Raw genomic sequence first — 27,989 nt, forward strand, 5'->3', positions numbered from 1 at the left:
TACTCTCAGCAGATGTTAGATGTCATGCATGCCAGAAACAATTCAACTGAAAATTTTAACAAATGACTCAAGGCTGAGTGTGCGCCACCATAAACTATAGTACTCTGGGGAGCCACTAAAACCAAGGTAATCTGCAAGCTGTTCCCCACAGATCACCACTGGGTTCCCACAAGAAAGTCTACAGTTAGGATTAGAATGTAGATAAAGCAACCTTTATGACCCAGCCTTGGAAGTGGGGAATAGCAGATGTTGAGGGCAAGGCCCAGAGATGTGTCTGGATTATTCTCCACTATTTCCTCTATGGAACATAAGTCTTAAGGTATCGGAGGATAAAAGTCAAAGACCACTACCCTTGAGACACAGGTCAAGACCACTACAAACGGGGGAAAGGAGCATAAAACAAAAATAAAAACAAACAGGAAAAAAACCATTCCTACTTTAGAAGAGGCAGGAATATATTCTGAGGCTCAACCATTTAAGAGGGAGGGGCAGATTTATGACCTATCTCTTCCTGAGTGGTAGATAAAGATAAAAAGAAGGTCTCACTCCTGAGATCCAGGGTGGGAACACCTGCATAAGAAGGAAGATGAAGCAGAGTGAACACCACAAGCCCCCAGACACTCCAGCTGGGCTAGCAATGGGGGAGAACAAGAGAATGAGAAGAGCCTCAGGTACTGAAGTGCAAGAGAAAAGAAAAAACCTGAAGCTGAAGCTAAAGCAATCAACTGAGAAAAATCCTCTGACAAACCAGTCCCACTCTAAACACAAAATATTACTAGAGAGATGGTGAAGGACAGGGAAGTCTGGTGGGCTGTGGTCCATGGAATTGCAAAGAGTCGGATACAACTGAGTGACTGAACTGAACAAAAACAGCAACGGGTTATAACCATAGCCATAGCAACACCAAAACCCAAATCCACCTTAACTTTTATCCAGATTGACTCAATATCCCAACACTAAGGGGCCTTCCCTGGTGACTCAGTAGTAAAGAATCTGCCTGCCAATGCAGAGTATGCAGGTTCAATCCCTGGGTCGAGAAGATCCTCTGGAGAGAAAAATGACAACCCAATCCAGTATTCTTGCTTGGGAAATCCCATGGACAGAGGAGCCTGGCAGGCAATAGTCCATGAGGTCGCAAAGAGTTGGGACATGACTAAGTGACTAAGCAAGCAAACAAGTGGTGTCTGTATATAGCCAGAGTTAGAATCTGCAGGTTATCCGCTGGTCTCAAGTCTATCGTGACTATCAGATCAGTGGGACACATTTGCGTAGTGAAAAATAGCCTTATTAACTAACATAATTTTTTAAAGTATAGATTTTGAAGTCAAATGGTACTGGGGTCAAATCACGACTTAGCTATTTACTGGCTGTGTAACTTTAGGCAGCTGAGTGCCGAAAAATTGATGCTTTTGAACTTTGATGTTGGATAAGACTCTTGAGAGTCCCTTGGACTGCAAGAAGATCCAACCAGTCCATTCTAAAGGAGATCAGTCCTGGGTGTTCATTGGAAGGAATGATGCTAAAGCTGAAACTCCAGTACTTTGGCCACCTCATGCGAAGAGTTGACTCATTGGAAAAGACTCTGATGCTGGGAGGGATTGGGGGCAGGAGGAAAAGGGGACGACAGAGGATGAGATTCCTGGATGGCATCACCAACTCGATGGATGTGAGTTTGAGTGAACTCTGGGAGATGGTGATGGACAGGGAGGCCTGGCGTGCTGCAGTTCATGGGGTCGCAAAGAGTCGGACACAACTGAGCTACTGAACTGACTCACTGACTAACTTTAGGCAAATTACTTAAAATTTAGAGTCTGGGTTTCTTTTGTAACATGTTTGTAACAAAATTAACCTCATAGTCATTGATTGGAAAACTGGTCCCTGTACATGGAGGACAGGGAGAGACTGAAGACCAAGGCAGCCCGCTCCAGATTGGTTGGTGGCTGGTTTAATAAGCAAAGGAATTTACATACAAGGCTTGTCTTGAGTGGCTGCAAGAGAAGAAGATGTCTACTCCCGTCTACTAGAGTCTTAAGAATTTATTTAGAACCCTTAATGGAGTTCAATCACATACACTCTCCAGATGGTTTCAACAACACATTACTCTCTCAGGCCTTCATCCTTGAAAATGCTTTTCACTATGGGAACAGTGAGCAGAGTGTATACTCCAAGGACAGGGGAGAGGGCAAGGAGCCTCCGATTGCCTGGTCCAGCCCAGGTGGTCAGCTGGTAGTCACATTCTCTCCAAGACTTCCTCCAACAATAACATATTGTCAGATTAAGTGAGATAACATAAGAAAAGTGCTTAGCTCAGACAGCAGCACTGAGTGTGCGTGCAATGAATGGAAAGTATAGTAGCTACTTGTATTAGCTGGTGCTTGGGCTGCAAATCCTGAAGGAGACCTTTGGTGAACCTGAGAAGATCTCACATGACTACAGGGATAGGCTTCGTCTAGATGAGAATTAGGATTAGTGATTTCATTATGCGTCTTTCTTCCTGAGACAAGCTGTCATTCCTGTTAGGTTCATAATATAGGGAATGGGGAAGTCTTGACTAGTGGGCACAGAACAAATAAAACACAAACAGGATGAGCACCAGCTTCAAACCCATAGCAGGCTCAATATTCAAAATGAATAATCAAATGGCAGTAATACCACTGCCATAATTTACAGTAATTCATTAATTTCCTTTCTCAGTATAATTTCCAAGTAAAAGACCCAGAGTCCCAAAGCCCAGTAAATTACAATCTAGGATCACACTAGAATTACTGCTCATAGACTATGGCAAAAATTAATGTTTTCTAAGGAGTGATGCAATGCAAGGGCGGACAAACATTTCTGTAAAGGGCTAGTTGGTAAACAGTTTCAGTTTTATGGGCCATATGGTTTCCAAACCAATTACTCGACTCAGCCCATTATAGCAGGAAAACAGCCACAGACAGTAAGTAAATGAATGAGTGTGTCTACGTTCCAATAAATCTTTATTTACAAAAACAGGTGGTGAGCTGGATTGGTCCATGGGCTAGAGTTTACCAGCTCTTGATGTAGAAAATAAAGGAAAAAAGGAAAATTCCCCTGGATTTAGCTTCACTACCGCTATTGTCAATCCTAGTCAGTTGTCTAGCCAGTGTAAAACTCAATCAGGAGAAATTTCCCACTGAGACATTAATTAATTAGATATTATTATTCACTGGTGTCTCAGATAGTAAACAGTCTGCCTGCAATGTGGGAGACCCAAGTTTGATTCCTGGGTGGGAAAGATCCCCTGGAGAAGGAAATGGCAACCCACTCCAGCATTCTTGCCTGGAAAATCCCGTGGACGGAAGAGCCTGGCAGGCTACAGTCCATAGCATCGAAACAGTCAGGCATGACTGAATGACTTCACTTCCACTTTCATTATACTATGCATTTCATAGATTAGGAACAGACGTCTACTTTTCTTGGACGACGGCATATCTGAATCACTATATAAAGTAGGGTAATGTTTACAGTGTGACGTATACTTTACTCTGTGTCAAAACTCTCTTCTTCCTAAAACTCTTGTCTTATCCATCAGTTCCATTCCTAGTACAAACTCCACTAATTTCTCTTTTCAGCTTCCTTTTGACCTTGGCATTTCAGGCACCTGATGCTGATTCGAGGACAGGTCCTAACCCATGACCCAGCCTGCACTCTTTCCTGTTCTGTCGGTTAGATGGTCAACAGATCCTGATCACATGTCATGTGCCATGCTGTGTACTGTGTTGAGGGGGCTGTAAGACTGAATTGCTATCTGTTTGATACCAGGCACCTTAGTTCATGGGCTTGCCTGGTGGCTCAGATGGTAAAGCGTCTGCCTGCAATGCGGGAGACCCGGGTTTGATCCCCGGGTCAGGAAGCTTCCCCTAGAGAAGGAAATGGTAACCCACTCCAGTACTCTTGCCTGGAAAATTCCATCGATGGAGGAGCCTGGTAGGCTATGGTCCATGGGGTCGTAAAGAGTTGGACACGACTGCGTGACTTCACAACTTAGTTCATATCAACCACCTTGATGAACCACCTTGATGAGTGAAGCAAGAAAGAGCTGAAGGGGCCTGGCATTTAGGAACAGTATTCTCTCATTTCAAAATTCCTGTGAATTCTATTCCTATGAAACACAGGGAAAAGGAGATGGAGCGGGGAAGAACTAAGTTGAAAGGGAATTGTCAATACTTGGAACACACAAATAAAAGCAAAATAGAGAAGAGAAAAAAAAAACAAGATTGTGATTACCAGTGTGGGAAAGTCTCCAGAGATGACCCCGAGCAATTCCTCGTCCTGCCTGTTCCATGTGTGTCAAAAGTGAAGTTTAATTCCCGTCCCCTTAAATCTGGATTTTATGACTTGGTCAGTACAGATCAGCAGAAGTGATGGTTTGTTCCTTTTGAGGCTAGATTATAAGTATCCTTGCAGCTTCTACCTGGATCTCTCGGAACACTGGCTCTTGGGACACTCTGACTTGGGCAGCTGCAGCTGAGATCCTGTATAAGGCCTGGGACCACTCTTCTGGGAGAGAGGTCACACAGAAGAACACTGAGAGACCAGACATGGTGTAAGCCATCTTTCACAACGAGCTCACTCTAGTGTACACGTGCAGTGTACATGTTTGACAATCAGCTTTTTTTTTAATTGTATTATAAATGCCTGACATTAAGCTTTTGATTGCCAAGACATTCATTTCAAAGACATCCATTTCCAATAAATACATTTCCAGCTACACGAATCTGATAAAGAGCCAGCTGGCCCCACCCATGAAGTTTCCCTTTTTCAGAAAGCTTTGTGTGACCCTGATGACTGATGTCTTGAGTGACCTTACTTTTCCTTTCTCACATTTTAACTCCCACTCTTGCATTTTAAATTCATTTAAATGAAGAGTGAACCTGCAAAACCCTAAGCATCCCACCATCCACCTCAATAGAGGCAGAACCCAGGTCTGCACTCTTTCTCTCTCGCCATATCTTTGACCTTACTGTGTGACCCCAGGCATGCCGCACACTCTCCAGGACCTGTCAGGAATAGATATTATTCTTTCAAAGCTCCCTGCAAGGTGTGTCTTACAATCATAATAAGAATCACAAGGGCCTGTCCAGTCATAACACTGTCTCTGTTCTTGTCAGTACAGCCAGTACTGCCTGGGTGGGTGCCCACAGGCATTCCTAGCCACCAGCATCAGTATCTATTATCTACAGGCTGGGAGACATAGAGCAACACATGACACCAGTCTCAGCCAGTCTGCTGCAGTCGCACAGGAAATCCAAGTAAGAACCCCCAGTTGAGCCCCAATCAACTCACAGAACCATGAAAATTATTAATAAATATTGTTTTAAGCCACTAAATAAGTATTATTTAATGCAGTAATTGATAACTGAGGTAGCCAGGAAAAGTAATTAAATCCCTCTTCCTTGGAAACAAACAATTGCTATTTTTGCAATTGGAGAGGATACTAGACTGTCTGAACTTATCATTATTAAGGGGGCTTTAAGATAAACCGGAGAAGGCAATGGCACCCCACTCTAGTACTCTTGCCTAGAAAATCCCGTGGACGGAGGAGCCTGGTGGGCTGCAGTCCATGGGGTCGTGAAGAGTCGGACATGACTGAGCAGCTTCACTTTCACTTTTCACTTTCATGCATTGGAGAAGGAAATGGCAACCCACTCCAGTGTTCTTGCCTGGAGAATCCCAGGGACGGGGGAGCCTGGTGGGCTGCCATCTCTGGGGTTGTACAGATTCGGACACAACTGAAGCAACTTAGCAAGCAAGAAGATGAACAGTGAGGATTTGACAAGACAAATAACTGGAAATGTGAAACTAAGCTACCCAAGGACTGCCAATGGAGAGGAGAGATGATAGTTTGAGATAAAAGTTTTATCTGGCTTTTATTGTGAATTAGCTCATACAGTGATGTCCAGGGAATATGGAAAACTTCCCTCATACCTAAGTCGGTAAAAAATCTGCCTGCAACGCAGGAGATCCGGGTTCGAGTCTTGGGTCGGGAAGATCCCCTGGGGAAGAAAATGGCAGCCCACTCCAGTGTTCTTGCCTGGTGAATCCCATGGAGCCTGGCGAGCTACAGTCCTTGGGGTCACAAGAGTCATACATGGCTTAGTGACTAAACCATCACCACCACCATGCTTAAAAGCAAGTTTACTCCAGGATCACTATGTCTACAGAAGTCTCCTTCTTTTGTGTCTGTGTTGCAAACTGAATGTACCCAAGTTGAATGATAGACTTTAAGGTGTAAGTCTGAAAAAGAAGAAAATTGTAAAATAACTTGCAATGGCCCCTGGGGATGCTTTTGCTTTAAGATGCAGACCATGAAGCACAGTTATGCAGCTGGGCTATGAAGATAGAAGTGGATATATGAGGAGTGACTTAGCAGAGGCAATGCATTCAGAAGTTTCAGTTCAGTTCAGTTCATTTCAGTCGCTCAATCGTGTCCAACTCTTTGCAACCCCATGAATCGCAGCACCTCCCTGTCCATCACCAACTCCCAGAGTTCACTCAAACTCATGTCCGTCGAGCTGGTGACGCCATCCAGCCATCTCATCCTCTGTCATCCCCTTCTCCTCCTGCCCCAAATCCCTCCCAGCATCAGGGTCTTTTCCAATGAGTCAACTCTTCGCATGAGGTGGCCAAACTATTGGAGTTTCAGCTTTAGCATCAGTCCTTCCAATGAACGCCCAGGACTGATCTCCTTTAGGATGGACTTGTTGGACCTCCTTGCAGTCCAAGGGACTCTCAAGAATCTCCAACACCACAGTTCAAAAGCATCAATTCTTCAGCGCTCAGCTTTCTTCACAGTCCAACTCTCACATCCATACATGACCACTGGAAAAACCATAGCCTTGACTAGATGGACCTTTATTTGCAAAGCAATATCTCTGCTTTTTAATATGTTGTCTAGGTTGGCCACAACTTTCCTTCCAAGGAGTAGGTGTCTTTTAATTTCATGGCTGCAATCACCATCTGCAGTGATTTTTCAGTTCAGTTCTCTGTTTCCACTGTTTCCCCATCTATCTGCCATGAAGTAATGGGACCAGACGCCATGATCTTAGTTTTCTGAATGTTGAGCTTTAAGCCAAATTTTTCACTCTCCTCTTTCACTTTCAGAAGTTTAGCCTATAGCAAAGCTGGATGTGTCAAGTACATCCTTTATTCATTCCATTTCTGTTTTCTTCGTTCAGATCCTTGGTCCTTTTTTTTTCTTCTGTTTTTCTCTTAATGGGTTTTGTTGTTGTTTGTTTATATGCTTTTTAAAATTTACATAAGTCATTTATATGCTTAAGATAGGTATCTTTTGCTGTTATACTTAACTATAAATCCTTTTTACTATTTCTTTAACAGGCTTTATTTTTTGCTGAAATATAATATTTTTGAAGATAATCTCTATGTTCTTAGGCATTCTTTTACTGATTTAAAAAATTTAAAGTCCTTCTCATTCAATAGGTAAAAATAAATATTCAAGTGTTTTCTTCCATTTTTGAGGTTATAAAATATTTAATTAAGATAAAATTATTTTATCATATTAAAATTGCTTTAGATAGAGTTAAAGTATATTTTTCAATAATAAGGAAATGATCAGTCAAGTATATCCAATTGTCTTAAGTTTAATATGTTACTTAACTAAAAGAATGAATTTGACTGGAGCCATGTCAATTTTATGACTGCACATAAACAAACCCATATAAAGTGACAAAATATTATAATGATCTATTTATTTCTTGTTCTTACTGGTTTGGAGGTTTTTCATAAGATGCCAAATTGTATTGGATAGTCCTTTGCAAAGCATGAATCATCAGAACATTAATTCTACAGAATGTTAATTTATATTGAGTGATAGAATGGTTTTGTGATAAAACACATTTGGGAAATACTGGTTTGAACAAAAATAAATTGGTTTTTCACTCAAGCACTTGCCAGATTATTTAATGTAAATTGTGGATTTCTAAGAGTAATATAATAAGCAGCATTGCCTAAGCTTACTCAACCCTGGCTTCTTCCCATCCCCACCCTCCCTCCTTGTCTGTCAGAACATCTTTTAGGACTAGTGTTCTATGGAGCATATTTTGGGTAATGCTGATGTGTGAGAAAAAAAATTCTGAATCAGATGTTAGGAAATCTTCAATAAGGGCCTTAGTTAATACAGAGCAGTTTAATCTGTATAATAAACCTCAGACTTTCACAATAGTTAGAAATCTGTGTCCACTTCTAGAAATCTGTCCACTTCTAGCTGTAGGTCCTTTGCGTCAGTGTTACCTAACAAAGTCACAGGTGCTCTATCAGCTCCCGTATTCCATGAGGTCCCTTCTGAAACTGAAACCATAGAAGGAATATTTGCGTGTGTGCTCTGGCACTTCCAAGGCATGTCCTACTCTTTGAGAGCACAAGGACTGTAGCCCGCCAGGCTCCTCTATCCATGGTACTTCCCAGGCAAGAATACTGGACTGAATCACCATTTCTTTCGCCAGTGGATCTTCCCTACCCAGGGATCGAACCAGTGTTTCCTGCGTCTCCTGCATTGGCCGGTGGATTGTTTACCACTAAGCCACTTGAAAAGAATATTAGGTGATCTAAAATCTTTTTCACCTTTGACATTCTTGGTTCAAAGTTCAAAACTTTGGATCATATTACAGAAATTGCTTACAATATCTTTGCTTATGTAGTGCTATTTAATTGTGGGATTTTGTCTATGATACACCTGGAAAGTTTGAATAAACAAGAAAAAAAATTAGAGTAGGGTTTCTTGTACATAGAGTCACAACCCCTTCTGATTTGTCTCAAATATTCCTCCCTTATACTTGGTTCCCTGCCATAACCATTAATAGCATCTCCTTTCATTTCAAGGGCTAAATTATTTAAATGATAAATCACATGGTCATTTTATCTATACTCGAAATTCAACCACCTCCCTACCTACTGACATTTTTGTTAAACAGATAGCAGCATTTAAAAAATATCAATTTAGTATAGGTACTATCCTAATGAAGGGGTTTTTATGAAATATCTTATTTAGTGCTCCTAAAACTCTGTGAAGTTGGTACTAATATCATCTCCATTTACAGATGGAGAAACTGGCATAACTTGTTCAGAAGAGATGCTCACTTTTTAAGATTATTTTCCCATAGAGGTGATTACAGAGGATTAAAGAGAGGATATATGTATCTGTATAACTGGTTCACTTGCTGTACACCTGAAACTAACCTAACACTGTAAACCAACTATCATTGTTGTTCAGTCACCCAGTCATGTCTGACTCTTTGTAATCCCATGGACTGCAACATGCCAGGCTTCCCTGTCCCTCACCGTCTCCTGGAGTTTGCCCAAGTTCGTGTCCATTGAATTGGTAATACCATCCAACTGTCTCATCCACTGGAGGAGGGAATGGCAAACCACTCCAGTACACTTGCTGTGAGTACCCCATGAACTGTATAAAAAGGCAAAACAATTATATTCCAATAATGATTAAAAATTTTTAAAAATTGTAGATTTTTCAATTAGGAAATTTAGCTAATGACCTTAAATTTATTATCTAAATATAATATAATATGTGGTGTATTTAATAATTTTCCTTCAGCTATTTATTTCGTTATAAATCTTTAATGTTTCAGATAAAACTTAAATCCTTTCCCTTAAAAAAAAGAGTGATACACATGTGATCTCCAATAATCTTATTCAGAGCATCCTCTCTTAAATCAATACAAGAGGTTGTATTCATTGCAACCTCTAATATTACTTAATATAGCTCTAAAGCATAAGGCCTACTCTGTCTATGCTTAAGCTATTTTTTGATTGAATATCCCACCCCTCCGTTTCCTCTTTTGCCTGTAAATGCTGTTAATCCTGTAAGTCTTTGCTTATAGTGGTCTTCACCATATGCTCTGCTGTGCTTTGCTTAGTCACTCAGTCACGTCCAACTCTTTGCAACCCCATGAACTGTAGCCCGCCAGGCTCCTCTGTCCATGGGGATTCTCTAGGCAAGAACACTGGAGTGGGTTCCCATGCCCTCCTTCAGGGAATCTTAGCAACCCAGGGATTGAACCCAGGTCTCTCTTATTACAGGCAGATTCTTTACCATCTGAACTGCCAGGAAGTCCATAAATATTGGTGTGGGTAGCTTATCCCTTCTCCAGAGGATCATCCCAACGCAGGAATCAAACTGGGGTCTCCTGCATTGCAGGCGGATTCTTTACCAGCTGAGCTACCAGGGAAGCCCGATCTTCATCATAAAAGCTGCTTATTCTCTAGCTCATGAGGACATGTTATTAGTTGAAATTTCACTGAAAGTTATTGTCTCTGCTCTCATTTCAACATATATTCAGATATCCCCTTTGTGAGCCATAAATGATTCAATGATTGTATGCCTATTTCCAGTCCAGATTAAAGTTCTTGCAGGCCTGAGGCCATGACTGCACTACACTTTCCAAAGTGCTTTCTAAAATGCAGTGCCATCATAGTTAATACCAGTTTAGCCTTTCACTACCACAGGGAAAGAAAATGCAAAGGTTCCTGAAAAAAAGCCACAGCTTCAAAAATGCCTAGTGTATTCTTGGCTCTTGGCTGGATAATAATAGTATTACAAGGGGTCAGAATAGCCAGCTTTGACTTTGTTCTTTGGTGACATTAGGCAATCTTTTTCTTCAAACCCAGTTTTCTCATCTGTAGATGATTATCTGTGTGATAACATCTGCCCTACCTAGTTTAAAGAATTTTACATAGATCTAAAAAGATTACTTGTGGAGAAGTGCCTTGTAAATTGTAACGTGCTAATATAAGTATATGAGGTTGATTATTTACAATGATAAAATATCTTGTATCTACAGGCATTTCTTTCTGATTTGCAGAAGAAAAATTTGAAAGCAACATTTTCTTGAAGTCTTAATTCAGTTTGAAATCTAATTTTGCCCAATCAGTTCTAATAAACGCATAGAAAAGGCAGGATCTAGGAATGCTACCTCCATAAATCAATAGGGCAGCCCACACACATGCTGTAGGAAGTTTCCAGGGCTAGGATCAGATGCCTGCTTCTCCCATTAAAATGCAGATAAGCTTTCTGGGTAAGTTAATTAGTCTGAGTCTGTTTATTAGCAGGCGGCAAAATTTTCAACACTGTAGAATCAGGCACACAAGGCATCCAGGGGTTAATAAGATCTTTGGCTGTTCAGACATCTTTCTATTACTCATCTTGTTGTTTCTTTCCACTCAGCTCACCTATTTCCCATGTTGAGCTCCTAACCTGTCCCAGGTGGTTTGCTGAGCTACAATCCAATAATACTTGGAAGCAGGAAATTAATTTTCTGATGTCCCTACTTCAACTTTCTTTTATTGCACCTTACATGTATCTTATATTTTCCCTCACCACATTGCCTCCATATATATATATATATATATATATATATATATTCTTCAATATCCTCCCATCTTAGGGAAGGCTGTAGGTCAAAAGAGCTTAGTTTATCAGTGTGTGAAACATTGTGTCAGGGCCAGTCAGCAATAAAAGAACTTAGAAGAAATGGCTGTGAAGTAGGCAGTCGTCCCCTTATCCATGTCATGGTGAATGGCTTGTAATCAGGACAACAAATAAACTTGTTGTAGTAAACACATAATAGGTCAAATTGCCCGTTACCCTCTCAGGGCATCACTGTGCCTCTGTTTCATGTTTTCCTGTTTAGTGAAAGCTTTCCCCAAGAGACCATTTCTCAGTCTCTTTGAACTCTGTTGGGAAGATTATTTTTCATTCTAGTAACTTATCTTAATTTTCTTTTCCCAAAGCAATTTGCACTGCAGATATAGATTGACATTTCTCTCCCTTTTGTATTTGATTTTATGTGCAAATAAAGTAAGGGTTCCCATTACTTGGACAGGGAAAGAGACAGGAACTAACATTTGTTGAACCCCTATGATTTACTAGGCAATGTTCTCTGTGCTTTGCATATTTTATCTCATGCAGTTCTTGTATCAGTTCAGTGAAATAGGTCTTATTATCTCTACTTCAAGAACAAGACATCCAGCTCTCAGGGACCAGGTACAAAATCAACGTGGAATATGAACCTGCATGCGTGCTAAGTCGCTTCAGTCATGTCCGACTCTTCACGACCCTGTGAACTGTAGCCTGCCAGGCTCCTCTGTCCATGGGATTCTCTAGACAAGAATGCTGGACTGGATTGCTGTGCCCTCCTCCATGGGGTCTTCCCGAACCAGGGGTCAAACCCTGGTCTCTTGTGTTGGCAAGCAGGTTCTTTACGACTAGCACTACCTGGAAAGTCTGGAATATGAACCTAGGTGTGCCCTGACATGAATACCCTTGCTTTTGGTTATACTGACTGAGAGTAATGAAGTATCCTGGCTTCTTAAACTTTCTGACTGAAAGACAACCAGAAAAATATTTTTACTATAAACCATTCTTGATCACAGTATTTCTAAAAAGAAACAATTGCTTGGAAAGCAATGAATGTTCTTTGATTGTTTTAAAAATATAACTGTACTTTTGAGATCATTATAAATTCATAGGTATTTATAAGAAACAGTGCAGAGAAATCCCTTTTACCCATTAACCAATTCCCCTTAATGGTTCAGCTCAGTTCAGTCACTCAGTCGTGTCCTACCCTTTGCGGCACCATGGACTGCAGCATACCAGACTTCCCTGTCCATCACCAACTCCTGGACCTTACTCAAACTCATGTCCATCGTGTCAGTGATGCCATCCAACCATCTCATCCTTTGTTGTCCCCTTCTCCTTCTACCTTCAATCTTTCCCAGCATCAGGGTCTTTTTCAATGAGTCAGTTCTTTGCATTAGGTGGCCAAATATTGGAGTTTCAGCTTCAGCATCAGTCCTTCCAATGAATATTCAGGACTGATTTCCCTTAGGATGGACTGGTTGGATCTCCTTGCAGTCCAAGGGACTCTGAAGATTCTTCTCCAACACCACAGTTCAAAAGCATCAATTCTTTGGCACTCTGCTTCCTTTATAGTTCAACTCTCCCCTTAATGATAACATCTTTCAAAACTATTGTAGAATATCAAATTAGGCTATTGACACTGATACCACCAAGATATAGAACACTTCTGTCATTAAAAGCTTCCCTAATATTTTCTTTTTATAGTCACTTTGATTTCTCTTAGGCCACACTCCCTGATTTAATAACTAGCAACCACTAATTTGACCTCTTTTGTCATTTTAAGAATGTTATATAAATGGAATCATATAGTATGTAAACTTATAAGATTGGCTTTTTTTCCCACTCAGCATGATTCTCTGGAGATTCATCCAGGTTTGTGCATGTACCAATAATTTGATGCATTTTATTGCTGAATGGTATTTCGTGGTATGGATATACTACAGATGGTTCAACCACTCAGACACTGAAGGACATCTGGATTGTTCCTAGTTTTTGGCTATTTTGAATAAAACTGTAATGAACATTTTTGTACAGGTTTTGTGTTTCCTGTGTGTGCTTTTCTTTGGGGTAAATGCAATTACTGGATCACATGGTAGTTACATATTTAGTTTTTAAAAACTGTCAAGCTGTTTTCCAGACTGGCTAAGCCATTCTATATTTCTACTAGCAATGTATGAGTGATCCCATTTTTCTGCATCCTCACCAGGAGTTAGCACTGTCACTATTTTTTTTTTTGTTTGTTTGTCATTTTGATAGGTCATATATTAACATCTTATTGTGATTTCAATTCAAATTTTTCTGATGACCAAACCATTAGACCACCAGGGAATTCCCTAATGACTAATGACATTAAATATTTTTAATGTGCTTATTTTCCACTTGTACTGTATATCTTATTCATTTTCAGTTCACGTCAGTTCAGATACTCAGTCATGTCTGACTCTTTGTGACCCCATGAATCACAGCACGCCAGGCCTACCTGTCCATCACCAACTCCCAGAGTTCACCCAGACTCACGTCCATGAAGGTGGTGATGCCATCCAGCCATCTCATCCTCCGTCGCCCCCAGTCCCTCCCAGCATCAGTCTTTCCAAGTGAGCCAGCTCTTCGCATGAGGTGGCCAAAGCACTGGAGCTTCAGCCTCAGCATCAGTGTCCCTTTGTGGTTTTTCCCATATTTTAATTGAATGATTGCTTCTTGTTTTAAACTGTTGAGTTTTGATATCTTCTTGATGTTAGTCACATGTTAGACATGTGATTTGTAAGTTTTCTCCCACTCTGAAGCTTATTTTTTTTATCCTCTTTGCACTGTCTTTTTCAGAGAAAAAGTTTTTAATTTTCATGAAGTCCAAATTATGAGTTTTGCCTTTTGTGCCTGGTATTCTTGGTGTCTAGTGTAAGAAGTCTTTACCTAGGCTTAGATTCTACAGATTTTCCTCTGTTGAATTTCTTTTGTAACTTTATAAAAAACTCAATTAGATTTATTTGTGTGAGTCTACTTCTAGTGTTTTCTGAATCTGTTCTGTTCCACTGATCTATACGTTTATACCTTCACCAACACCATAATCTTGATGATTGTAGTTACATAAATTCTGAAATCAGGAAGATAGATTCCTCTCATTTATTTTTTTTCCAAGATCATTTTATCTATTTTAGCTCCTTTTATTTTCCATATAATTTTTTCTCCCATAGCATCTCTGTCATCATATTTTTTCTGATGGCTTATTTTCTCTTCAAAAATGTAAAAAAATTATTTTCTTCTCTACGAATATTATTTTTAAAAAACATATTCCCCTTATTTAGGTTTTCCATCAATAACCTGTTAACCAAGACATTTGTTTTTCCTATTCTTCACAGCCATTTTTTTTCAACTCTCTTTTTTTTCAAATCTGATGCTTTCATCAATCATTTTAGGGGGGTGTCAATAAAGTGTTCTAAACTGAACTTATTAGTACCCTATTTAGAACAATATATATTCTGGATTGGAGGAGAATATTGTATTTTATTAACTTGAACCACATCAATAAATAGTTTTTAGGCACCATACTATCAACTGTGGGCTATAAAAATGTTCGATATAGTACACAATATATAATGCATATTTATATGTATATATCATATATGTATATATTATTTCCTTTCAAGATATTTCATTTACAAAGGTATTATTTTTCATTCGAATGAGATCAGTATGATTTTGTTCTTTAATAAATTGTTGAGTCATTTATATGGACAGTGACTAATTTAAGAACTTGAGACTTGAGAAAACAGACATCAAAAAACTCTAAGACAATCAAGTTTAACTATGAGAAGGGATTAAAAGTCACCCAGGAACCACAATTTAAGATTTACAGGTTTTATAAAGAAAATAAGTCTGTTCAAGTTCCTGATTTCATTCTTGGTAGTTCTAAGTTAGAAGTGCATAAACTGAAGCCAGTCAATAGGATAAATATAACCGAAAACATAATGAACAAAAAATATGTGTAATGTTACAGTGATTTCAACCATCTAAGATATTCTTTTTAACTAATCATTGAAGTGGAAGGTCATCAGTTCGTTCGAAGAACTCAGCTTGAGTTTGGACTTTCATGGAGCAGTTGTTTCTGGTGGTTCACCTAGAACCTTAGTTTCTGATACTCCTGCTCAGTCATGTCTGACTCTTTGTGACCCCATGGACTGTAGTCTGCTAGGCTCTTCTGTCTATGGGATTTCCTGGCAAGAATACTGGAGTGAGTTTTTATTTCCTACTCCAGGGGCTCTTCCTGTCCCAGGGATCTAACCCATGTCTCCTGTGTCTCCTACATCGGCAGGAGGATTCTTTATCATTGAGCCACCTAGAACCTTAGTTTATAGTCTCTGGTTGTTGCAAATTTACACTTCTAGGGGGACTCTTCAGAGATAATAAACAGTGATGTTTCAGAGTAAGGGACAAAGGTAGCTCTAATTCACAAGTATCTGTCACCGCTGTGTTGCTCCATCCCCATCTTTGTAAGCTGTTACACACTATGTAAGGAACACAAAGTTTAATAGTTCTTTGTTGTTGTTTGTTTGTTTGTTAGCCACTGTGAGTGATATGATTTTTAACAGTAGAGCATTTTATCCCATCCAGAAAGTAAACATTGGCATGAAATATATGTTCAAGAGGGCTGCCCCTATGTCTCACCAGTAAAGAATCTGCCTGCCATGCAGGAGATACGGGTTCGATCCCTGTGTGGGGAAGATCCCCTGGAGGAGAACATGGTAACCCACTCCAGTATTCGTGCCTGGAGAATCCCATGGATAGAGGAGCTGGAGGGCTACAGTCCATGGGGTCCCAAAGAGTCAGATGACTATAGCGACTGAGAATGCATGCATGCAAATGTTCAAGAAAGCATAAAGCTGCAGCTAGAGGAGGCAGTTATACACAATCCATTTGGAAATACTGAGTTCTTCTTTTTGATCATGATTACACCCATATCTAACCTTTACAGTTTTTAGTTACAGAAATAATATGGATTAACCACAACTTCTAGAAAAGTTCCCCATTGGGATTTTAAATTGTGAACAATTTTCCCTACTGTCTGATATCTCCTAGAAGATTTTGTCAGATGTCCATTTGAGGTTTTACTTAGTGTTCAAAAGCAGCCATTATTTTCATGGATCTTAAAAACCCATTTTGTTTCCAGTATTTCTCTTAGAATTTGGGCCAAAATTTGTGTCTCTAGTGAAATCCTTTAACTTTTCCATGGAGTTGTCTTTGTATTACAAGATGCTCCACAAGTAAGGCCTGTATTAAAGAAGTATATTTAGCATCATGATGTGGTAAAGCACTTAATGTATTTGAAACAGTATCTCTTTAACTATGAGCTTCCACATTTAGGATAGAAATATTATTTTGGGGGTGGGGAGAGTACAGGGCAGAAGCATCTTAATTTGAACATTATTCCAAGTCAGTTAAACTATTCCAAACTTGTATTGGCCATCAGAGAATATATTTACTTTTTATTTTTAACAATCTGATATGTCTAGAAAGGATCATTGTTCATCAGTTTGAATCAACTGGGTTTCCCATGAAGGATCAGCTTCTATAGGAGAGACTGAACTAGTTATTGCCTATCAACTCTTTTCAACCCTATGGACCATAGCCTTCCAGGTTCCTCTGTCCACAGGATTCTCTAGGCAAGAATATTGTAGTGGGTTGCCATTTCCTTTTCCCGGGGATGTTCCCAACCTAGGGATTGAACCTACATCTCTTATGTGATTGAGTTAATAGCTTTAGATTATGGTCTAGTATATTATTAAAGATGAAAGAGAAATTTATGATTATCTGAGAAAAAATTATCTGGATTCTTATGTGCTCTGTACTAATTATTCTATCTCTGTACATGAATGTCTTGCCCATAAGAATTCTGATATTATAACTAAGTATTTCTCTTCAAACACACATAATAATATAGAAACGTTAATCATATCCAGAACATTTTCCTAGGACTTCCAATGATAATTATTCTGTAGTATAATTAATCTAGAAATACCGTTTGTAAGGTAAGTTGTATCTTTCAAGTTTGTTTTGATTTCTAGCTCATTTACGTTCTAATAGTCATGTAAAAGTTCGGTTACATGTTGAAAGTATTCCAAATTGAAATTATCCATTTCATTTTTTTGATAAAATTTCTTAATTCAGGTCTGAGCTTATTTGCGAAAGAGAAGATAAACTTCTCTTAAACGGTTGTCTCTACCCAAAATACTATCTAAGACTTTTAAAGACTATTTTTTAAACACTGCTAATGATTTATCTTTATTTAGCTTATAATTTTGAATCTTTATGCCATCTACTTCTAAGAGAAAAGCTTCTTAAATTCCCTTTATGTAGCATATTTCCTTTTATTTATTTATTTATTTATTTCTTGTCTGGGTCATTTAAAAAATATGTATAACAGGGCTATTTAAATTATCTCCTGAGCTTTCCCTCTTTACTCTTTTTAACAGTCTCTCATGACTAAAGAGATAATAATTCAGTGAACAAATTCAAACAGCTATGACTTAGCATGTGTGACCATTCAGGGCAATTACTTTCTTGCAAAATCCGGAATTCTATAGGAGATATCCTGTATAATTTCTAGAGGCCTAGGAAAAATTTTAATTATAGCTCTCAACTTTTCTCTGCTGCTGCTGCTAAGTCACTGCTGTCGTGTCTGACTCTGTGTGACCCCATAGACGGCAGCCCACCAGGCTCCTCCATCCCTGGGATTCTCCAGGCAAGGACACTGGAGTGGGTTGCCATTTCCTTCTCCAATGCATGAAAGTGAAAAGTGAAAGTGAAGTGGCTCAGTCATGTCCGACTGTTCACGACCCCATGGACTGCAGCCTACCAGGCTCCTCTGTCCATGGGATTTTCCAGGCAAGAGTACTGAAGTGGGGTGCCATTGCCTTTTCCACAACTTTTCTCTACATTGGTTTAAATGCAGGTTTTATATATTGATTTCTGATTTAGGCATTTAAAAGATATTGTGTCCAATGTGATTGTTCCTTTCCGGAGAACAACTCTCGCAAAAGGGAGCTCAGGAGGTCAAAGAAGGAGCAGAAAGAATTAGAGAATAAGACAAGATAAAGAGAGATGCAGGAAGTATAGATTTCAAATAGTTGAACAGGCGTGAACAAGAGAGCCTTTGTAAGAGATTTTCTTGAAGTCAGAATTTTATTTATTTGAAGATTTTTTAGCATGTAAGTTAAAAAAGATGACTACTGAATGTTTGAGTCTTTTATATTTTTTTCTGAAGCTCTCCTACATTTTGACATGTAAAAGTCCCACAAAATAGCCATGGTTATTCAAAGTAAAAGCAATTTTGCTATCCATCAAGATAAGCACAAAAATTATTGTTACTGTGAGAATTTATAGGAAAGAGCTTGTCTGCCAGGAGCTGGTTGTAGCTTTGCTATAGACAAACCCATGACAAATAAAACAAAAGACCTCTAAAGTTGACCAAGAATGTGTATTTATCAATAATGTTTTGGGTTTTCTAATCAGATAGTAGCTAGGGATGGACTGTGTGATCAAAAATATAGCAAGTGTGAACATCAGAATTTAAACTAAACAATATAACCTACTTTCATGAATTGGCAAGATGGTTCGGAAACTGGTCAAACCTGTGCCCTCATCTGTTGTTTGTGGAGCAAATTCTTATACATACAACAAACACAGTCCTTCCAGGACAAAAGAACTTCAGTCATTCACCCACTTACAAAACACATATGATGTACATACATTATATATATATATGACATATATATACATATATGACAGATTTATAATTAGCCTGGTATGGGGTATGGGGGTAGGTGTTTGGAAGGATGTAAGGTCTTCTTTACATCCCTAAGTCACAGTTCATGGATGGGTAACTAATCTCCTGGGAGCCAGGAAAAAGTATGTCAGCAAAGGTTTTCATCATTATTTGGGGATCAGCAGAGCATAGGGACCACTTAATCCTGGCAATTATTAAGCAATATCTAGTAACTACACAGCTCTTGATGACACAGAAGAGATTTATCATACAGTACAATCCTCAGTAGGGTCAACTAAAGGACAAGAGAAACTGTAAGGGCCCAAGATGGCATCAGTTATGCTAACAGCAATACCAATTTGTCTGACTTTCAGATATAAGGACCTATTCATGGCTATTTGGTTTTAGGAAGCTGAAGTGAATGTTGATTGATTATCCAGTTGTAAAGTCAGCTATCGTGATTGCTTTTACCATGGCTATAGAACAGTATAGAACAGTAACTGATTAATTAAACAAGTATAAAATCAGTAGTCATGTATGGATGTGAGAGTTGGACTGTGAAGAAAGCTGAGTGCCGAAGAATTGATGCTTTTGAACTGTGGTGTTGGAGAAGACTCTTGAGAGTCCCTTGGACTGCAAGGAGATCCAACCAGTCCATTCTGAAGGAGATCAACCCTGGGATTTCTTTGGAAGGTGATGCTAAAGCTGAAACTCAAGTACTTTGGCCACCACATGCAAAGAGCTGACTCATTGGAAAAGACTCTTGATGCTGGGAGGGATTGAGGGCAGGAGGAGAAGGGGACGACAGAGGATAAGCTGGTTGGATGGCATCACTGACTCGATGGACGTGAGTCTGAGTGAACTCTGGGAGTTAGTGATGGACAGGGAGGCCTGGCATGCTGCGATTCATGGGGTCGCAATGGGTTGGACACAACTGAGCGATTGAACTGAACTGATAAAATCTGTTGACTATTTTTTACCATGTCTACAGAACATACAAACTTCTCCCCAAAATGTTCAAATTATTATTATTATTTAATTTTCATGATGGTTAATGCTAGGGAGTCGTTAAAAGAAAAAAAAAAAAACAGATGGCTAAAATAAGAAGCAGTCAAGGGGCACTTAATGATCAAAACCTGGAGTCAAAAATTCATCAGAAGCCCTTCCCTCTACTGAGACCCATAGGTAGAAGTTATGATTTAGTCAGTTTCCAGGAGCTCGGACAACTCTATTGTTTAAGGCTTTTTCGTGTGCTTCTGATTGAAATTCTTATTCTTTGCATTTACAGTTAGAGTTAAAGACTATCTCAACCTATATTGCTGCTTTATGGATAAGACCAGAGGGATCAAGAAAATTGTCTAATCTAGCTAGCTATTGACTCAAATGAAACTAAAACTATAACTCTTCACTTGAAGTTTCATAACCTCAATTTTGGTCTCTGAATGCAATTGTGGATATTCAGATCTTTACATTGGTTAGAGTAGTTCTGAGCTTTGTAAGATCTGATTCCTGATTATGTTTCTGGATTGTTTTCATTGTTACTCCTTGAGAATCAGAACATTTGTTTATTTTTATTGCTTGATTCCTAATGTCTAGAACAGTGATTGGCACATAGTGAATATATATTCTGAATGACTAAAAGAACAAATGAATTAATAAATTTACTAGTCCTCTGATGGCCTAAATATACCTCCTGGAGCTTCCCTTATAGCTCAGTCGGTAAAGAATCCACCTGCAATGCAGGAGACCCAGGTTCAGTTCCTGGGTTGGGAAGATTCCCCTGGAGAAGGAAATGGTAACCCACTCCAGTATTCTTGTCTAGGAAATCTCATGAACAGATAAGCCCAGTGGGCTGCAGTCCATGGGGGTCACAAGAGTCAGATATTACTGAGCAACTAAACCACCATTAGTATACCTCCTAGGAAGTAGTCCTTACCTTTTTTGTCCCTTAGTTTCTTCCCTTATTAAAAAAAAATATAATGGTGGTCAATCTTTAAGGACTTTTCAAATCTGGCATCCTAATTAAGATATGACCTGTTAAGTTTACATTCTGAGGTGAGAATTCTATCAGATCTAGAAAGTAGAAATTAAAAAAGCATTAAGATATACAGTTCAGGTTGTGCAATTATAATCCACAGTTGGATAGGTAGGGGCTTATATAAATAATACAAGGTCTTGTAAAACTTTTCATTTTATATTGAGGTAGAAAGTAAGAAAGAAAGAGAAGTCACTCAGTCGTGTCCAACTCTTTTCGATGCCATGGACTATAGCCTACAAGGTTCCTCTGTCCATGGGATTTTTCAGGCAAGAATACTGGAGTGGATTGCCATTTCCTTCTCCAGTATTAAAAGTAAAAAAGACACACCGCTGAAAATTATGGTAAATGTGGCCTGATGGATGAGATAGTTCTTGGTCATTGTATAGAGAAGAAAGAGACTTCATTGTTCCCACTCTTGCACCCTTAAGAGCAGAGTGAATCAAGAGCACTTTAAGAGTCCCCTCCAAGTATGGACAAGTCCCAGAAAAGATGAGCCAGGACAGATGTATTGCCAGGTTTCCTAGGCAACAGAGCCCCTTGGCATTATATTATAACAAGAAGAGCCATGTACAAATGAAGAAAACAGTAATCAAGGGGGAAAGAGATAGGATTTGGATAAAATCTACCTGTGAAGAAAGTTTGAAGAGGTTTTTGGGAGGGGTTTGGGTTGTAGAGGATGAGACTGCAACTGGAGCAAAACTGAGTTCTGAATTTAAAAGGGTAATACTGAAATGCATGTTTAAAACCATCTAATATGAGGTATCCCAAGCCTTTTTTCTGCTGTTGTGGTCATAATTGTGTTCATTAACTTAGGTCATAAGTTGTGTTCATTAACTTGGGTTGCCCCACAGGTTCTATTGGCTGACAGCTTTCCCTGTAACTCAGAATCTTTCTCATTTCTCCACTCAGCCGCTACCCAGGGATCAGAGTGAACATGTGAAATGAAACTGATTTGTCATTCTTGTCCTCTCTGCCCAATGGTCGAGGACTGCCTGTTAGGGTCAGATGTTTCTCTTCAGAGACATACAAAGGACAGTCTTTTGAGTTTGTGGTAGAATAGACTGGGGGGAGATGGGGCAGACTCTCAGCCACTCTGAGTGATAGCCCTGTGAACACTACTTTAGACTGCAAAGAAAGGTACCTTTCAGCTCAGTGTTCTGGCCTTGAACCAGGAATCTAAGATAATCAGCTTAAGGAGATAGGCTGGGAGCATGACCTCTGGAGAAATAGAAGTCAAACCGCTGTTGGAGAAGGAAATGGCAACCCACTCCAGTATTCTTGCCTGGAGAATCCCATGGAGGGAGGAGCCTGGTAGGCTACAATCCATGGGGTCGCGAAGAGTCGGACACGACTGAGCTACTTACTTTACTTTTACTTTACTTTGAACAGAGACTATTTTTCAGTCTTTATTCCTGGCTTGCCAAGAGAGAAAGGAGGTCTTCTAACACCAGGATCCTGGGTTTTTGATGGAGTGGTCATAAGCCTAAACAAAAGGGAGGGTTGGCTTCAAATCCTGCCTTTGCTGTTTGCTAACCTGGTCATGTTGGACTGGCTTCTTAAACATTTCAAACCTTAATTTTTTTCCAACTGTAAATCAATGGTACTAGTACCCACATTAGAAATTTTTTTGTACAGCAATTAAATTTATTGTAAACAATTAAATGAGTTGATATGTAAAAAATAATTGGCACAGTGCTTAACAAATTTTGAGTTATTAAATGTCAGTTATCACTGATATTCTTGGCTCATTTCCATAACTTACATAGATAACACTTTTTTATTTTCTGTTATCTTGCATTGCTTACTGAACTGAGTTGGACACCTTATTTAAAAATCCCTTGCTGCCATCAATAAGTTGAATTGCTCTTTAACTTTTTCAAAATTCTCCATGCCTCTTGAATCTCTGATTTTCATCTACACATCTGAGTTTTAGAAATTACCAAATGTGTTTCCACCTCAGAACCCCTGTGCTTGTGGATTTCACTACCAGGCATTCAAATGATTCTCTTTTATTCATGCTCCCCCCCCATCAGGTGTAGCCACATAATCTACTTAAACATTGCCCTTCCAAGGAGACCTCCCAAACTGATCAATGTGTCTAAAAGATGTCTCTCTTCAATTGAGATAGCTTTCTAGACTCTGCTCTTCTTAATTATGCTTCATAGCACTTTTCCTTACTAAAATTATATATTTGTTTCTTTGTTTATTGGTTGTTTCCAGAAAGATATAAATGAAAACAAGGTCTTCTTTTAGCTTGTACATTGCCACATGTCCAGCACCTAGAACCATGCCTGGTACATAATATGCATATACACACACATACAGGCATGTGCTCATAAGTGAAGGGATGATGGATGGATGGATGGATGGTGATGGATGGGTGGATGAATAAATGAAAAAATGAATAAATAAAAAGTGAATGGTCATAGGTTTGTTCCAGTTTTAATATGCAACTTCAACCACTATAAATAGTGCTACAATGATCAGTTTTATAAACTGTCACCTCAAACACATATATGGACATTTTTTTCTAGACAAAACACTTAGGAATGAATTTGCTAGACCACAGGGTACTTATGTTTTCAACTCTATTATATATTGTAAAATTGTTCTCCAGAGTAGTCAAATCTATTTACACTTTTACTGGCAGTGTATAACAGTTCTTAAGGATTATCATTCTTGTCAATATTTTGTATTATCAAATTTTAAAATTTGCCAATCTAATTGTATAAAATGATATATCATTATTATTTTTAAATATGTGCCTCTGTGACTACTACTGAAGCTAAGAAAACATCCCAATAAATTCTCAGGCCTGCTGTGTAATCATTCCATCGCCACAGTGGTATCTGAGGGACTAAAAGTTTTTCTTTCTCTATTCAGAGCAAAGATTTTCAATGGAATGCTTACTCCTCACTTTCAGTTGACTTTCCATTTGCAACCTCTGTCCTATGTTCCAGTTATTATGAGGAAAGCAGAACAGACACTGCTTACTTTCATATTTTGGGTATAGCAGTCTTGGCTTTGGGCATAGCAGTCTTGGCTTTGGGCAAGGCACTTAGGATTTCTGAAAGTGAAATTAACCAGCACTTCTGCCCTTTCTCCTTTGTATGATCGGTATGAGAATCAACTGGGACAACTGAATTAATGCCTAAAGAGCTACATGAATTTTAGGTATTAATACACCTTTTTTGCTGATCATCATGGGGCTCTCCAGGAAAAGCTTCCTCTTTGCAGCTAAAAGACCCAGACAGAGTGCATGCATCCCTCTGTTAGGGCTCAGTATGAGACTGAAGCTAGAATCTTCCCCTGTGTTTTTTTTTTTTTTTTTGCTTAGAGAGTGAAGGGTTCAACTACCATAAACTATTAGGTCAATGGGAGTCCTATTCAATAAGGAATTTACTCTTTAAATAATGAGCACTCCTCTAGCACCTTTGAGGCTGCCCTTCCCACATTAAAAGAATGTGTACAATATTTGGTTTCCATGTGGCAATGCCTGCCTCCCAGGATTTACCAAGGAGCTGGAAATTAGGTCTCTAGGCTCAGTGAACAGCCAACTTTAAGAGTTTCAAGTCATGCAGTCTGTCTTTATGTTTTGGATACTTTCTTCCCTTTTTCCTATGCAAGGGCACCGCTTTTTTTCTATTGCGTACATACACAGACACACACACACACACCCTACATCAATAGTGTTAAAGTAAACTTCTCTGTGCTCCTTCATCCTGCCAGAGTTCCTGGGGATTTTCATTTTTGCAGAGATCAAAGCTTAGTCTCTACAGGTTAAGTCCTAGGAATTGACTAGTCTCAGTTTGTGTATGGAGGATGTCACTGGGCACAAGAGGACCTAGTGGCGACCCAGATTAGGAGGTCAGATACAGCAGGTGAGGATTTGACTCAGTGAAAGGCAGCCCTAGTCAATGTACAGTCTTGGAAAGGAGGAAATTAGAGACCAGGTTATAGAATGCTCTGGAAGGCTGGAGTTGCTAAGGTAACCAGGGATTTATGGTCACACATTTTGAAGTGGAAAGCGATCTGAATGAAGGAGGCATTTTTCTTCTTTAAAGAGAGGTTTGAAGAAAAAAATAATATGTTATTTAACCCACTTTATAAAAAGAGACCACAGTAACTTTGCAATGTAATGTAATCTATGCACTTAAGGTCATTTCCTGGTGTGTTCAAACTGCCTTTCTCTACCAAAAGAGCCTTGTGAAACAAAGCAAGAAAATACCTCGCAGTAATATTTCCTTTCTGAAACAATTTCTTAAAAGTGCAGTTTAAAAGTACTATGTTCACATAGCCTGCAGTGCCCATCACCACATAAACTAACCAAGTGCCCTACATTGTACTGAGTGCTGAATACACTTTACCCCATTTAGTCATATAACTCTGTGAAGAAAGTATGACTATGCCCATCACACTAAGGAAAGAACTGAGGTTCAAAAAAATTAAATGACTGATCCAAGTCCTCACAGCTTCACAACTAGTGTGATGTTTGATTTTATGTGCCAGCTTGGCTGGGCCAGTGTCCAGATATTTTGTCAAACATTACTCTGGCTGTTTTTGTGATGGTACTTTTGGATGACATTAACTTCTTAACTGGTGGACTTTAAGGCAGATTACCCTCCATAATGTGGGTGGGCCTCATCTAATCAGCTGAACACTTCAGTAGAAGAAAAGACTAACCTCTTCTGGGGAGCTTAGACGGTAAAGAGTTTGCCTGCAGCATGGGAGACCTAAGTTTGATCCCTGGGTCAGGAAGATCTCCTGGAAAAGGAAATGGCAACCCACCCCAGTATTCTTGCCTGGAAAATCCCATGGACAGAGGAGCTTCACAGGCTTCAGTCCATGGGGTTGCAAAGAGTCAGTGAGGACTGAGAAACTTCACTTTCACTTTCAATCCCTTCTAAGCCAGAGGGAATTCCACCAGGAGAAGGCCTTTGAACTCAAACTGCAGTATCAGTTCTTGCTTGGGTCTTTAGTCTGTAGGCCCTGCAGATTTTAAACTTAACAGCTTCCATAATTGCATGAGCTAGTTCCTTAAAATAAACCTCTTTCTTTCCATACACACACATGCACGTGCACACACACACACACACACACACACACACCCCTTGGTAATTCTGTTTCTCTGTAAACAATCCTGATGAACACAATTAGTCTAGGATTACAACACAGCTCTCTCCGTGTCTCTTTCCCCAAACCTCTGTAGCCTCCAAAGACCACTGATAGGCAGCAACTGTAATGTAGTCCTAGACTAATCACCATGGAGAAAGATAACCTCAAAATGGAGCTTATTGCACAATCAAGGAATCAGTTGAATGAAGTGATGTGGAAAGCATATGGACACTGAGAGTTTAGCCTAAATCCAACATTTACTTGCTCTGTAAGCATAAGAAAGCTACCTACTACTTCTGAGCCCTCAGTTTCTTCATTTGAAAAGTGGAGATCATGCCTATTTCCAGAAGGCTGATGAATATTTTGGTTATCTGTCACCAGAAAGCAAACCACTCCAAAACTCTGTGGCTTTAAAATGACAAAAAGAATCATTTATTTGCTCACAGTTTTGTAATGTGGGCAGCGATTGGTGTGGATAGCTTTTTTTCAGCTCTACATTGTATGTTTTAGGCTGAAACATCCAAGATGGCGTTTTCTTTCCTGTGTCTGTTGGCTCAGCTGGGATTGTTGCTAAGGCATCTCCATCTTCACTTAATCTTTCCACGTGCCTAGCTTGGTTTCTTTCACATCATGAAAGTATCTTGCATTTTGTCTAGCTTAAAGTGACAGTGGAAGCTTGCAGGCCCTGAAACCTAGATCAAGACTTGGCACAGCATCCTTTCCATCTTATTGCACTGCTCAACATCTGCCATACAGATTAGCTCAGAACCAGTGGGAGGGAACGATGCAAGCACCTAAATAGTGTGAGGCATATCTCCTTTGGAGCTGCAAAAGTGACGCTTTGTTACAAAGCAAACCAAATAAAAGGGCACATTACAGGGTGCAGCTCAGAATCAAGTGTTAAAGAAGGCAGAATTAATTCAGATAAAAATAATTCTTATTTGCATGGTTCTTTGGAGAAGGCAATGGTACCCCATTCCAGTACTCTTGCCTGGAAAATCCCATGGACTGGGGAGCCTGGTAGGCTGCAGTCCATGGGGTCGCTAAGAGTCGGACACGACTGAGCAACTTCACTTTCACTTTTCACTTTCATGCATTGGAGAAGGAAATGGCAACCCACTCCAGTGTTCTTGCCTGGAGAATCCCAGGGACGGGGGAGCCTGATGGGCTGCCGTCTATGGGGTCGCACAGAGTCAGACACAACTGAAGCGACTTAGCAGCAGTAGCAGTTGCCTTCTGCAAAACATGTGCATAGAGATTTGTCTGAGCCTTAGATTGCCTCTGAGGTCCAAGAAGAGAAGAGTAGGAATTGTTTTTCTTTTTTTAAAGTGAGAACACAGTAACTTGCACGATGTCATACAGTTGCGGTAAAACAGGTAAGTGATCTGTGTCAGATACTATGTGCTGGCAGACTGATTCACCAAAAAAAGAGTCAGTTTGTAGCATTTGACAATTTCTGTGGTATAAATGTTCCCAGCATAGCTGATTCCAAGTCAAGCGGGGGAAAGATGAGCGTGAATGGCTCTCATCAGCCCATACATGTAGCTCCAGTACAACATGAGCTGGGGGATGACAGAGGCTGATCGCCAAGAAAGTCAAGGTTCTGAAGTCGAAACATATGAGTAAATATATATTTATGAACTTTGAATGATCAGTCCTAAACC

Source organism: Ovis canadensis, chromosome 9, assembly GCF_042477335.2.
Source record: "Ovis canadensis isolate MfBH-ARS-UI-01 breed Bighorn chromosome 9, ARS-UI_OviCan_v2, whole genome shotgun sequence".
NCBI classification, from domain to species: Eukaryota; Metazoa; Chordata; class Mammalia; order Artiodactyla; family Bovidae; genus Ovis; species Ovis canadensis.